The sequence below is a fragment of the Callospermophilus lateralis genome, chromosome 1, assembly GCF_048772815.1.
Source record: "Callospermophilus lateralis isolate mCalLat2 chromosome 1, mCalLat2.hap1, whole genome shotgun sequence".
Lineage (NCBI taxonomy): Eukaryota > Metazoa > Chordata > Mammalia > Rodentia > Sciuridae > Callospermophilus > Callospermophilus lateralis.
Window position 1 is genome coordinate 29,299,463 of NC_135305.1, and position 13,995 is coordinate 29,313,457.

The following is a 13,995-nucleotide window of genomic DNA, read 5'->3' on the forward strand; positions in this document are numbered from 1 at the left end:
GGAAGGAACTATACTAGAAGAAAAGTCAATCAAAGAAGAAACTAATTCAAAGTAAAAATCAAAAATAAATCAAAATGACAGGGAATAAAAATAATTTCTCAATAATAACATTGAATGTAAATGGCCTAAACTCATCAATCAAAAATATAGACTGGCAAATTGGACGAAAAAAAAAAACAAGATCCAACAATATGTTGTCTCTAAGAGACTCACCTCATAGGCAAAGACATCCACAGACTGAGGGTAAAAGGATGGACACAAAACCACATCTTTCATATGAATCTCATAAACAAGCAGGGGTTTCTATCCTCATAACAGATAAAGTGGACTTCAAGCTAAAGTTAGTCAGAAAGGACAAATAAGGTCATTTCATACTGCTTAAGGGAATTATACATCAACAAGACATAACAATCATAAATATTTATGCCCCAAACAATGAAGCATCTATATACATCAAACAAATCCTCCTCAATTTCAAGAATCAAACAGACTACAACACAATAATAATAGGTAACTTTAACATGCCTCATGTCATGATCTCTGGGTAGATCCTCCAAATAAAAACTGAATAAAGAATCTATAGAAATAAAAAACACAATTGATAACTTAGACTTAACAGACATATAGAATATTTCATCCATCAATTACTGATTATACTTTCTTCTTAGCAGCACATGGATCCTTCTCTAATATAGACCATGTTATGTAAGCTATCACATATGTTGGCATGCACTTGTAATATTACCTTAATATAATTTTAGTATTGGTAGGGTTGTTTTGATAGTTTTGCCATTGATATTAATTTTTGTGTTCTTGCTTTTTTCTTGATTATACTTGTTTGATTTTAACAACTTTCAGCTGTATTATTTCTTTTATATTTTGTATATTTCTGCTCCTGCTCTATGTTTTCCTTCCTACTACCTAATTTGAGAATAATTTGATAATTAATAATTTTCTGATACAAATATTTTAAGTTATAAATGTCCATCTGAGTACTGTTTCATCCCAGAGTTTCTGATATTTTAAGGTTTAATTATCACTTAGTTCAAAGTACTTTTTATTTACTTTTCTTGTGTTTTCTTCTTTGCCCTGTGAGATATTTATATGTGTGTGCCACTTAATTTTGAAGCAGTTGTAAAGTGGGGTTGGGATTCTATATATATTAAGGTGATTGACTTAGAATATAATAAATCATGCAAGAAACAGTCTGCATGATTTCATATATTTTTTAAAAAGTAATGAAAAAGTGTTTTTCATATTGATTTTATTGGTTACATACATGTCAAAACATCAAAACTGATCAAATTGCATACTTCAAATATGTGCATTTTATTATACTTCAATTTTACCTGAATAATGCTATGGAAAAAAAAAGAATTTATCAATTTGGGGTGGTTCATTTTATTGACAATCTGGGTCATCTGGGTAAAATGTACCTAAATACATACGTGTCTGGTAATGAAATGCCACCTCACAGGCCCCATTTGCCTTTGTTGTGTTTGCACTCAAATTGCTTCCAGGAAGTCCCACTCTAATTGACTCCAGCTAATTAGCAGTGAACAGAAATAGGCTTCAGAGGTAAATAAGGCTTTTTCGCCAAACAGGCCAGATGATTTCACAGTGCACGAGAGGAACAAAGGTGTTTCACTGTTATGACAGAAAAGAGTGATGAGAAATTTGCATCATCTCATGGCAGCCATTGGGAAAAGCAGACCAAACCTAAGGGAACTTAGGCCAGAGTCACACACACTATGTATCATTTAGTGATAGTAACTTAATTTAAATCACTTATGTTGATTTAAAGTATGTCAGTTTTGCAGAGGAGATGGTTGCTTGTAATTTACACCTCTGTTTTGATAAGACCTGAAAACAAGTTTATGTCTAGTTTTATTTTATACATACTTAAGGAACATTTGAATTGAAAGGATTTAAATCAAGAATGGATAGTACAAGAATTTTTAAGAGATCCATTAAACACAAACAATTTTAATCGTATAAAAAGATGTACCATCACTCATAAAATATGAAAATTAAAACCACAATGAGATACCCTCTACCACTTTACAAAAATTTGCAAACCTCTTCACATATGCACTTCCAATCACCTGTCCTGAGTTTATATCTATGGAGCACTTGTCATTCATCTAACATAATTATATTTTGTTTACCACATTTATTGCCTACTTTTCTCCCCACTGCACATTCTTCCAGAATGTATACTTCATGAAAATGGGAATTTTGATTTTCTCATTCACCTCAGCATCTTTGGTTGCCTAGAATGATGGCTGGCTAGGTATTGGATGATTTGCTGAATGACTGAAGACCTCTGATCCAGCAATTCCCCTTCTATGAACAAACCCTAGAGAAGCTCCCTCACATGTGCATACATCCATGCACAAGGAGGTATCATTTGCAGTAGAAGGAAAATTTGGAAAACCCTAAATGTCCAAGGAATTAATAAATACATTGTGTTTATATAAGGGAATCTAGCGATTAACATGAATTACATTGATTGACATAGATAAAAATCAAAAACTTTGGCTGGGAGGAAAAAGCAAATTACATAATGTGTAAACACCTGGACAGGAAAGTTCACCTCAGAGTGAGGATAACCTGGGCAGAGGGAGGAGATGGGAAGATGATCTGTCAATATTATTACTTTATTTTTTTCCTGAAGAAAATATGGTAAAAAAAAAAAATAATGTTTCTTAAATGTTATGTTTCTCAGCATTTTTCTAGTGTTTAAAATGTTTCAAAATTTTAAAAAGTATTTTAATACAGGTAAAAATAGCTCTTAGTTTCTTTTCCTATACTAATAAGTAATTACAGCTTCCTTCCATGATAATGACAATAATTATAATGACAGTGATGATTCTTTCCCTTCTTGTTATTCAATCTACTATTTTATTTCTCTTTATATCATGCTTCTTTCCAAAAATAATTTGACAATGGCTTATAAAAAGAGATATAAATAACAATCTCACAAGTTCTTTTAAAAAGTAAGAGGTAAATATGCTAACTATTAAACATTGATGCCATAATTGAGCTTCAAATTTTGCTGCAAGCTTCTTGAAGCTTATATGACAAGCAAGCACAGCCAAACAATTACATAGCTCTCACTATTATAAACAGTGTCTTGGGAAAGACAAAGCTTTTCCTGGGGTTAAAGAAAGCTGCCATAAATATATGACTTTATATTGGGGACACTGACATGGACAATGTCCTCAAGAGCATTTTACTAAAATCAAAAAAGTTTATTTCAGATGCTTGTTCTTACAACCACTTTGTTAAAAAGCTGAGGACATAACATCTTCGTATGGTTCAGGAAGGGCATTAATTCTTCAGAAGCTAAAGTAACATATGCCTTTAGTCATCTAACCAAATTCAAAGATAAAATACCCAAATGGGTAGGTAGGGGGCATGTCTCTTGGATAATTGTTCCTAAATATAATTTCCTTCAGGCAAGCTATTGGTAGATAGAAACCAAACATCCGTCATTAAAGATGACAGTTACAGACTTGGACCTGTAGCTAAGTTACCGAGCGAGAGCATGTAGTTTTATTAAATATCTCTTGCCTGCTTCAGAAATAACTTGAAAAAGAAAATTACAAAATAGAGGCCTGATACATCATATGCTCCAACCAGCAGGAACCTAAGTTTTCTTTTAGACTTGTCTATTCTTTAAGTCTAAAAGAAATGCTATTCAGAGCCCTAAGTTCAGATTTGGTGAGTCAGGGGTTATACATACCAGGAGATGCTGTGGTTTACTGATGGAATTTTTTGGTACATCTTTTCTAATGCCTGTAATGTAGAGATCTATATTTGAGTTAGTCCCAACAAAAGACTATAATGGAAGGTTTAGTTATCCTTTGATTATTTCTGCTACCACCACAGAATAAGGGAAAAACAATTAATATCCAACAATATTGAACTTAAAGTAGAACTATAAAGTACAACTATAAAGATCTTGTGCTAATAATCTCTCCCATTTGCATCACCTTTTTCATCCTTTTATGCATGGTCCCGTCTAATCCTCACAAGAATCTATGAGATGGTGAATAGCAATAAAATCTGACAGTAGCAATACTAAAATTCAGGGCAGTTGGGTGAGTTGATCCAAATCACAGAGCTAGTCAGTAGGATAATCAGGACTTAAATTCATGAGTCCTGGCTACAAATCCAGATGGCTTTCTATAATTCCTGGTTAGCCACGCACTCTTTGATAAGAGAACCAAGGTACGAGTCTATCTCCCCTTCTCTTCCCAGCACAAGGTTTTATGATCTTCATTCCATCTGTTACATGGTTGGGAGGGTGTTGAGGTTTGAATATTTCCCCTGAAAGTTCATCTGATGGAAATTAATTTCCAAAGTCATGTTAAAGGTATTTTGAAGTGGGACCTTTGGGAGGTAATAAGGATTAGGTAAGGTCATGAGGGTAGGTTTCTAATGATGGTATTAATATATTTATAAGAAGAGGAAGAAATCCTCCTCTAGGCTAAGATGCTTTCTGTCTTGTCAGATTATCTTCTGCATCATATTATGAATCAGCTAATAGGCCTTTGCCAAAAACTGAGCAGATGTAGGTGCCATGTTCTTGGGCTTCCCAGCCTCCAGAACCTTGAGACAAAATAAATTTCTTTCCTTTATAAATTACCTGATCTAAGACATTTTGTGATAGCAACAGAAAATGGACTCAGACAGTCATGTATGCACACACATCCCTCTATAGATCTTCCCTACACCTACTGTCCATGATAGAACAATAAAGCTTGCCTCAAACATATCATCTCTTAAATGTGGAGGCCCAGTACAAAAAGGGAGTGTTCATCATGAACACTTTTTTAAGGTTCTTTAATGAACTGGAATTGCACTTAATCAGAAACTAGAGCAAATGCACATCTAAAAACTCATAGATCACATCCTGAATGAGATGTGAAATAGATGGTCTTTCAGAAATGAGGGTCATAGTTTAAGATTTATAAAAAGTTAAACTTTCTTTCTTTTCCAGTTGGATTCTCCTACATGTGGAACTAAGTGTTATGAGATAAAATGAATTTCTTCAAGTATGAAATTGAGCTTCATGCTGTGGGAGGAAGGAACCACAGGAATAGCTGGCCTTGCTAAAACAACGTGGGAAGACCTGGGGACAGCACTGCACAATGTAAGCAGGACGTTCTTTTCCATAAGTGTCAGAATTGCTTACCTTCAAATACCAGAACAACAAAGCTACTGGGAGAGCCAAAAATATGTTAAGTAGCTCGCCTAATTTTAAACCATTGTTGACCTTCATTTATTCAAATGCATAAGCATACACTGAACTGCCAAAAAAAAATCATTTTGTTTTCCTTTTCCCACTCAAACTGCCTAACAAGTATCATACCTGATACAGACCAGATTTCAACAGTATCGAAACCTCTCATGGGTAAACAAGTGTCTGTTTCAAATCACTCTTCATAAATATGACTCCCACAGGTAGTGTAGCTCTAAAAAGGGATGCCCTGACATTAGCAAAATACACGTTCCCATAGAGACTGGGTTAGTCAGTTTTGCATGGCTGTGACCAAAATGCCTGACAAGAACAGTTTAGAGAAAAGAAAGTTCATTTTGGCTTATGGTTTCAGAGAGGCTCAGTCCACGACCAGCTGAGACCATTGCTCTGGGCCTGAGCTGAGGCAGAACATCAGGGCAGAAGGGCCTGACTATGGGAAGCTGCTCTGCTCATGGAGGCCAGAAAGCAGCAAGGGAAAGGGGCTGCAGGGAAAATGAACCCTCCCAGGGCACCCACCAGTGCCCCACCTGCAACAGCCATGCCCCACCTGCCCATGGTCACCACCCAGCCTTGTCAAACTAGGATGGACTGATGAGGGTGCTGCTCTCACAATATAATCGTCTTACCTCCCAAGTAGCTGCATTAACACAGGAGCTTTGTGGGGACATCTCATATTCAAACCATTACAGAGGTGACGGTCACTACCCCATTGTCATCGGTGATGTGAAGTCTTCAGTCATAAAAGGGGAGAAGATTAAGCAATGAAATAAGTCAGGTTTCACACTTTACTTAATGGGCAGCTAACCAGAAGGGTCTGTGCCCTATGAGGTTGACATGACTGTCATGGTGTGAAAAACTCAGGCACAACATGAAGAAGAACCCTTTCTTGTGCAGGAAGGGCACACTTCTCTGTCCATGTCTCACAGCCTGAATTTATTTTTTTAATTTTTTTATTTGTTCTTTTTTATATACATGATATTAAAATGTCTTTTGACATATCATATATACATGGAGTATAATTTCCCACTTTTATGGTTATACATGATGTGGAGTTACACTGGTCATGTATTCACATATGAACATAGGAAACTTATGTCCAATTCTTTCTACTGTGTTTCCCATTCCCATCTACCCACCCTTCCAGCCATTCCTCACTGTCCAATCCAGTGAACCTCCCCTAATCCTCCCCCACTTCTATTGTGAATCAGCATCCACATATCAGAGAAAACATTCGGCATTTGGTTTTTTGGGATTGAGTTATTTTGCTTAGCATGATAGTCTCCAGTTCCATCCATTTACCAGCAAATGCCATAATTTCATTGTTCTTTATGGCTGAGTAATGTTCCATTGTATATACTACATTTTCTTTATCCATTCATCTCACAGCCCAAATTTATTAGAAAGACTCATAAAAGAAATTTCATCTTTCTCCATGATGAGTTATATATTCCAGAGCAGGAAAACCAATGCTACAATCATTGAAACACTTCCTGAACAACCAAAAGACATCAAATTTAGTGCTACTGAGCTGCTTTGTAACAATAAGCAGAATGTTACTTATCAAATATAAATTTTATGGGAGAGAGTATCATATTAATTGTTGCATTTTTTATCTTGGGCCTTCTAAAAGTTCTTTGATGTTGCATTAGGTAGAATAAAATCAGGGAGTTAGGGAGAGATATCAGTTCTTAACAGTAAAGACTCACAGTCAGGGTTCAGAGAAGGTGATCACACGTTATCACTGCCCCACCAAGAAGGGGACCCTGTAGCATCACAAATTCATCCATGTGGAGGAATTTGCTTAATTCTTACTGAGTTTACCACTTTTCTCCTGAAGACAAACTAGTACTTAGAGTAGTCATAGCATAAACCCAGGGTCTTAAAGTAGAAATAAGACAACAGATCACTTAGCACGACTTAGTATCTAATCCTCACAGTAACCCAATGATGTAGACTCAATTAGTATCCCTCTTTTACACTGAAGCAACTTGACCAATAAGTAATTTAAAAAGTTTCTTCTTTTGTGTTTTGCTTTAATTCATATCAAAATGTTTTCTAGTATTTGCTGAAATTTCTTCCTTGATCCAAGATTTATTTAGAAGTGGGCTGCTTAATGTCCAAATATTTGAGGATTTTTTAAGTTACTTTTCTATTAGCAAATTCTAGTTGAGCTCCATTATAGTGAAAGAACATTACATAAGATTTCCATCTTTCCTTTATATGTCCCAAGATAGAGTCTATTTTTGTAAATAAATTATGGGAATTTGGCAGGGAAGAAAAGGTCATTCTGCAACTATTGTGTGCCATACTTTTATGAATGTCAATTACATCAAGTTACTTACTGGTGGTAAGTAATACTTCAATACTCCTATTCTGTGAGTATATCTATCAGTTACCAGGAGAGGGCATTAAAATCTATTTGTTGCCGGGCACAGTGGCACATGCCTGTAATCCCAGCAGCTCAGGAGGCTGAGGCAGGAAGATTGTGAGTTCAAAGCCAGCCTCAGCAAAATCAAAGTGCTAAGCAACTCAGTGAGATCCTGTCTTTAAATAAAACACAAAATAAGTCTGGGGATGTGGTTCAGTGGTAGAGTGCTCCTGAGTTCAATCCCCAGTATGCCCTATCACCCCAAAAAAGAACATATTTGTCTATTTGATCTTGTCAAAGTTTGCTTTATGTATTTGAAGTTATCTTAAATATATCTGTTGTGATTTCCTATTAAATTAATCCTTTCAGCATTAACAAATGTCCCTCTTTATTCCCAGTAATATTTTTTACCTTAAACTCTACTTTGAAAATTATAGCCACACTAACTTTTGATGTTTACATCACTTTACTTTCAACCTATCAATGATCACTCATTCAATGAATTAGTCCTATAAACAAGACAATATTTGCCTTTTAGTTGGAGTGTTTAACCTAATTACATTTAATATTATTACTGATATACTGGGTCTAGTCTACATTTTGATATTTTTTAATCTGTCCCATCTGGGTTTTGTCCCTTTATTCTGTCTTCTATGCATTTCTCCAGATTAATAAAGTGTTTTTATTATTTAATTTTCAGCTCCTCTATCAGAATTATGTATTATTCTTTTGATAGTTGCTTTGAAGATTGTATGTAATATGCACTCTTGATTTATTATGAATTATTTTAAATTCCATACTTTTACCATTTCTTTAATAATACACCAACCTTAGAATAGTCTAACTCCTTTCCTCTCTTGTCCTTTGTGCTATTTGTATACACTTCACATCTACATGTTGTAAAACCCATGAGATATTTTTATTATTATTACTCTAAATAGTATTATTTTTATTTAATTCTCTGGTGATTTTCATTCCTTCCTATAATTTTATGCTTTCATCAGGGATCATTTTCCTTCTTGGATTTCTTATAAATCAGATACAAATTACACAATTTTTAAGTTTCTTTTTCAAAAACCACTTTTTCCACTATCATTTTTGGAGGATTTTTTACTGAGTATAGAATACTGACGTGGCAGTTTCTTCCTGTCAGTCCTTTAAAGATGTCGTTCCATTGTCTTCTGGCTTTCATGGTTTCTGTTGAAAGTCAGCCATTAGTGTCATTGTTATTCTTTTGATTGTAATAGGTCCTTTTTTCTCTGGTTTCTTTTGAGATTCTTTTTATCTTTATTTTAAGTAATTTTATTACTAATGTGTGTAGGTAATTTCCTTTTGCTTTTTTCCTACATGAGGTTAAATGAGTATCTTGAACTTATAACAAGTTTTTCCTCAATTTTGGAAAATTCTCAGTGATTATCTTTTCAAATATTGCTTGTATTCTTTCTCTCTTCTCTTCTTCTGTAATTCTACTTGCAAGTATGTTAACCTATTTGGCTATGTCACACCTATCTCTTATCCCCATTCTGTTCTATTCCATTTTCACTCTGTTTTGTTTAGATGATTCATTTAAATATTTTAGTGTGTTTGATGTCATTTTTTCTACTCTCTGCTGTATTGAGTATGATGTAAAATCTGTTCAATGCCCTCTTAATTTAAGATATTGTATTTTTATTTTTTAAGTTCCAGGGTGGCCATTTTATTCTGTATGGATGCCAATTCTCTATTTAAATCTTCCTTTTTTAAATACATTTTCTCCATATCCATCTTTCCCACTATTTTTTATAGCAAAATAACCTATACAGTTATTTTAAAGTCTATTTCTTTTACAGGCAATTTCCCCAGATCAAAGTACTTGGTAGATGTTTTATAGGGGTAAATTGTGCTTTTTAAATTCCTTTTGATTTAAATGTCATACCTGTGCTTATTATCATCAAATGCTCCATGGAGACAGGTGCAGTGGTGCAATTCTGCAATCCCAGTGGCTTAGGAGGCTAAGGTAGGATAATTGCAAGTTTAAAGCCTGTCTCAGTCACTTATCAAGGCTCTCAGAAACTTAGTGAGACCCTCTCTCAAAATAAAAACATGAAATAAAAATACGGGGCTGAGATGTGGCTCAGTGGTTAAGCACCCCTAAGTTCAATTCCTGGTACCATAAACAAAAGCTCCATGGAATTCTTTCTCCTCTAGAGGCCCACTGCCTTGATTAATCTGATCCTCAGCATAGCTATAACCTGTAACCTAAGACTAAGAGAATATCTTCATGGAAGAAAATGGACATTGATTTCAGTTACCCTCAGAAACATTCTTCCCTGTATAGAATTTTAATTCACCTAGTCTTCTTTGCTTGCAAAAATCTCTGATGTTTTTTAAAAATATGACTTTTGTTATTTGTCCACATTTTTCTATATATTTAATACACATTTTTAGATGTCATAGTAAGAAAAACCAGTATATTATATCTAGAAATGAAAGTTTTATGTTCAGAAATTCTCACAAGTTATTATAATAGGCAGGTGCAAATAGCATAAGGTAGAAAAGCCTTTCTTAGAAGGAGTTTCTGAAAATGTCATATAGCAAATCAAGGTCTCAAACCCATCTCATAAAACTCAGCATAAAGAATATTGGAAGTTGATGTCTAAAACTACAACATGCAAAATAATATTTCAGTACTGTAGAATACTTATTCAAAAGATATTTATTCAAAGCCTATTATGTGCAAAGTACTATATTGGCAACTAGAAGGAGATGAGAACAAGAAGTAGCATAATACCATCCCTATCCTTCCAAGACTCCCACTAGAAAATGTAACACAGCTATACCAACAACTCAATCACAATAAGTAATGGATGCCTCATTCATTTAGATGAACTTTATTCATTCTTATGTGTTTGAGCAGTGCTAAAGAAGTTCATTCAGTAGGCTTCCACATGAGTGATTATGTAGACTCCATGAGGGAGGTATTAATTGAATTGAAGCCAGAATAAAGGATGTAATTTTGATGGAGAAGGCATTCTAGATCATTAGGGAAAATACAAAATCTCAATGACTAAAGAATGGCAAAACATTTCAACAACAGTTAGGATTTCACATAAGTTAAAACAGCAATTTTTAATCCTGTTTGAACAGAAAAACATCAGCATCATCTGGGAAGCTTTGAAAACATACTGACTTTTGCATCTGCTTCCCTCAAGCTGAGCAACCAGAATTTCTAGAAATGGGCACCCAGCTTTTTAATTTTTTAAAACTCCACAAAATCCTGATGCACAGTGTGGGATGACAACTACTAGTCTGTTGCATACAAAAATTACACTAATATTGTGCATTTGGATCAAACAATAGATAATCTTAAATGCTAGGCTGAAGAGTAAGTACTCTAGTGAATGGGTAAAGTCACTAAGTTAAGTCATACGATGAATTTAGTGGCAATGTGCCAGACCACTTAGAAGGAAAAAAAACTAGAATTAGAGAGACCAATTCATTGGTAATTGAAAGATATAGCAAGGATTCAAACTTTGGAGAGGATCACAATTGGAATTAAAAGAAGGGAGCAAATTAAATAAATGTTGATAAGGAAATGCCTAGAAGACAGCCAGAAATTTCAGAGAAATCAGCAACAAATATACAGATCTAGATATCTGAGAGATACTCACTAGAGGTATTAATTGAAAATAGGGTTTGAATGGAATATAAGAACAGAAGGAAATGGGAAAGTCCAAGGGGGTAATATATCCTTCTCATCTCATTCCATTGGCCTTTCCACCTACCAATTCTTCTTCCACAATCCACCCTAGCTAATAGTTCCTACCTGCCATGTCAGACAGGAGCAGATTTGGAAGCAGTAACTACAAAGGCAACAATTAAGTCTGTGACTTCAAGAAGAAAATGATGAAGGAAGGGATTGAAGGGCATCCCAAGTAATAGGAGAGGGAAGAAGGTATTCTATGTGGCCAAACAACTGAGGCAGTCATATGTAGTTTAAGATGTGTACATAATAGAACTTTCATAATTTGAGCTGGGTGAGAGATTGTCCATATATTCCAAATAGTTTTGTCTAATAGAAACCGAGTGTCTTAAAAGTAAGAGTTTTCTTATTCATACTTAGTCACCTTTTCAAATTTTATATAATCAATATGCACTACTGTTTCCGTGAGATAGATCTACACATTTTCATATTCACTTTCCTTCCCACTCTAAACTGCTCTTTTTAAAAAATAGTTGTAGATAGACACATATCCTTATTTATTTTTATGTGGTGCTGAGGATTGAACCCTGTGCTTCACACATGAAAGGCAAGCACTCTACTACTGAGCTACAGCCCCAGCCCCTAAACTACTCTTAAAAATAATTTTTTACAATATTAGGTAGAAAACTCTGGTGTTTGTCATAACCTAAAATCAAGGTATCAGTAGGGAATTCAGCAATGAGAAGAACAGTTTTGTTTAACACAATCCAGAAACAGACACGATCAGGAAAGTGAATAAAATGCTTCGGGGCTATGGAGAACCTGGGTATTATTGAGCAATAAAACAATATTTTAGCTAATTATTTTATTTTTTTATCTCTGAAGAAAGCTTCACGTGTATTGTTAACATTATAGCACAAGGACCTCTAGGGATTATCTGCTTTTATGCAATTAAATATCTAGTTATTCAGGATGAAAAGCTGTCTGAGCTCTTGGAGTTCTCTCCAGGCTTCCTGGACAACACACTCCAAGACTCTGAGGTTATGATAGTGACAAATTTCATATCATACACTTGATTGCAAAATAGATACTATATGGGTAAAGAGAAGCAAGACACTTCAAGCCAAGTAAAAAGTCCTATCTAAGTTCCAGTTGTTGTTTTTGAGAAAGCAAAATCAAGCCTAAATAGTATCCATGTACTAAATTCTAAGAAAGTTGGATTTAGAAGCATGGCTGAAAGGAAATTTCTTACAAGATCCTATCTGGAGATGTGCCAATTTTTAAAAGGAGGTAAAATATGAAAATGAACATTCTTTTAGGTATCAAATTATTGCCAATTATCTAGTTACTGTCAATTGGAGAGGAGGCCATTTCCTTTTTACAACTAAACTGAAGTTATTCTCCTATGAATAGATCCACCTTCAAAAGTCAATACACATGATCAAATGAAATACATAAGCACTAAACATCTCTTTCTATTGTGGAACAAAATTATAAACTGTAAGTATGCATTCGATTGCCAATTTCCTATTGCCATAGAATAAAGCCAAATAACTAATCCTTACCAAGTGCATGAGCAGATCAGGTGTCACTTGAAAACTTTAAACAGAATTTTTAAAAACCTGCAAACCAAAGCAGCACACATAATGGGCATGCTGGCCCTTCCTTGGGAAGTCAAAGTTGAGCTGCTGCTGCTGCTCCTGCCAAAGACGATCCACCATTAAATGATAATGCCACATTTTGGTGTCATTCACAATTTAAAGCTGGAAAATTTACCTCCCCGTAAATTGCAATTAGCTGCTTATCTTATAATAGTTGAATAGGAGCAAAGCCATTTGATGGTTACACTTTCATTATTAACTAAAGATTGTTTACTATGACATCATTTTCTGTTACCCAGCAGTTCTGATGAAATCACGTTGCTTTTACGCAAGATATTAAATATATGACTGATCCTTGGAAAACTTTCTAAGTTTAGTTTGTAAAAAACATGTGCTTCTTTGGAAATTTGCCCTCCAAATATCCAATGATGAATCATGTCTTCACAAGCATTTGCCTTTTTATGGACATTAACTAAATGTTTATCACTGCTAACAATTTTTTTCTCTTTTCTTAATGTCACTGTTTTTTATATATTTATTTTTTAGTTGGACACAATACCTTTATTTTATTTATTTTTATGTGGTGCTGAGGATCAAACCCCAGTTCCTCAAATGTGTTACCGCTGAGCCACAACCCCAGTCCAATTATTGATTACAGACTAGGAATGTCACAGATTCCATAATGGTTTACAGAGTTGCATTAACGCTAAATTAAAGCAGCTATGATTGCATTACTTTAGTAACCATTCGGGGAAAAGTAGATAGATCTTCAGCTATTAAAAACTGTTTAGTCCACATTTGTATTTTCTTAGCAGACATGTATTTTTCACATTAGCAAGTTGGAGGACACAGAGATGCCCTTCCGAACATCACCACATATCATTATCATTTTTCATGGTGCTCAAAGGGCCAGTTCTAAGGCTTTCCCTCCAAACTGTTGAGAGACTGGCTTATTTTCAATCCAAGAATGTATAATGACAGGAGTTACATGGAACTGCCTTATCTAACATTCCTAGTAATATATCATGAACTATTTAGCTAAGATTTGTTAACTTGTCCCCGTGACAAGTCAACA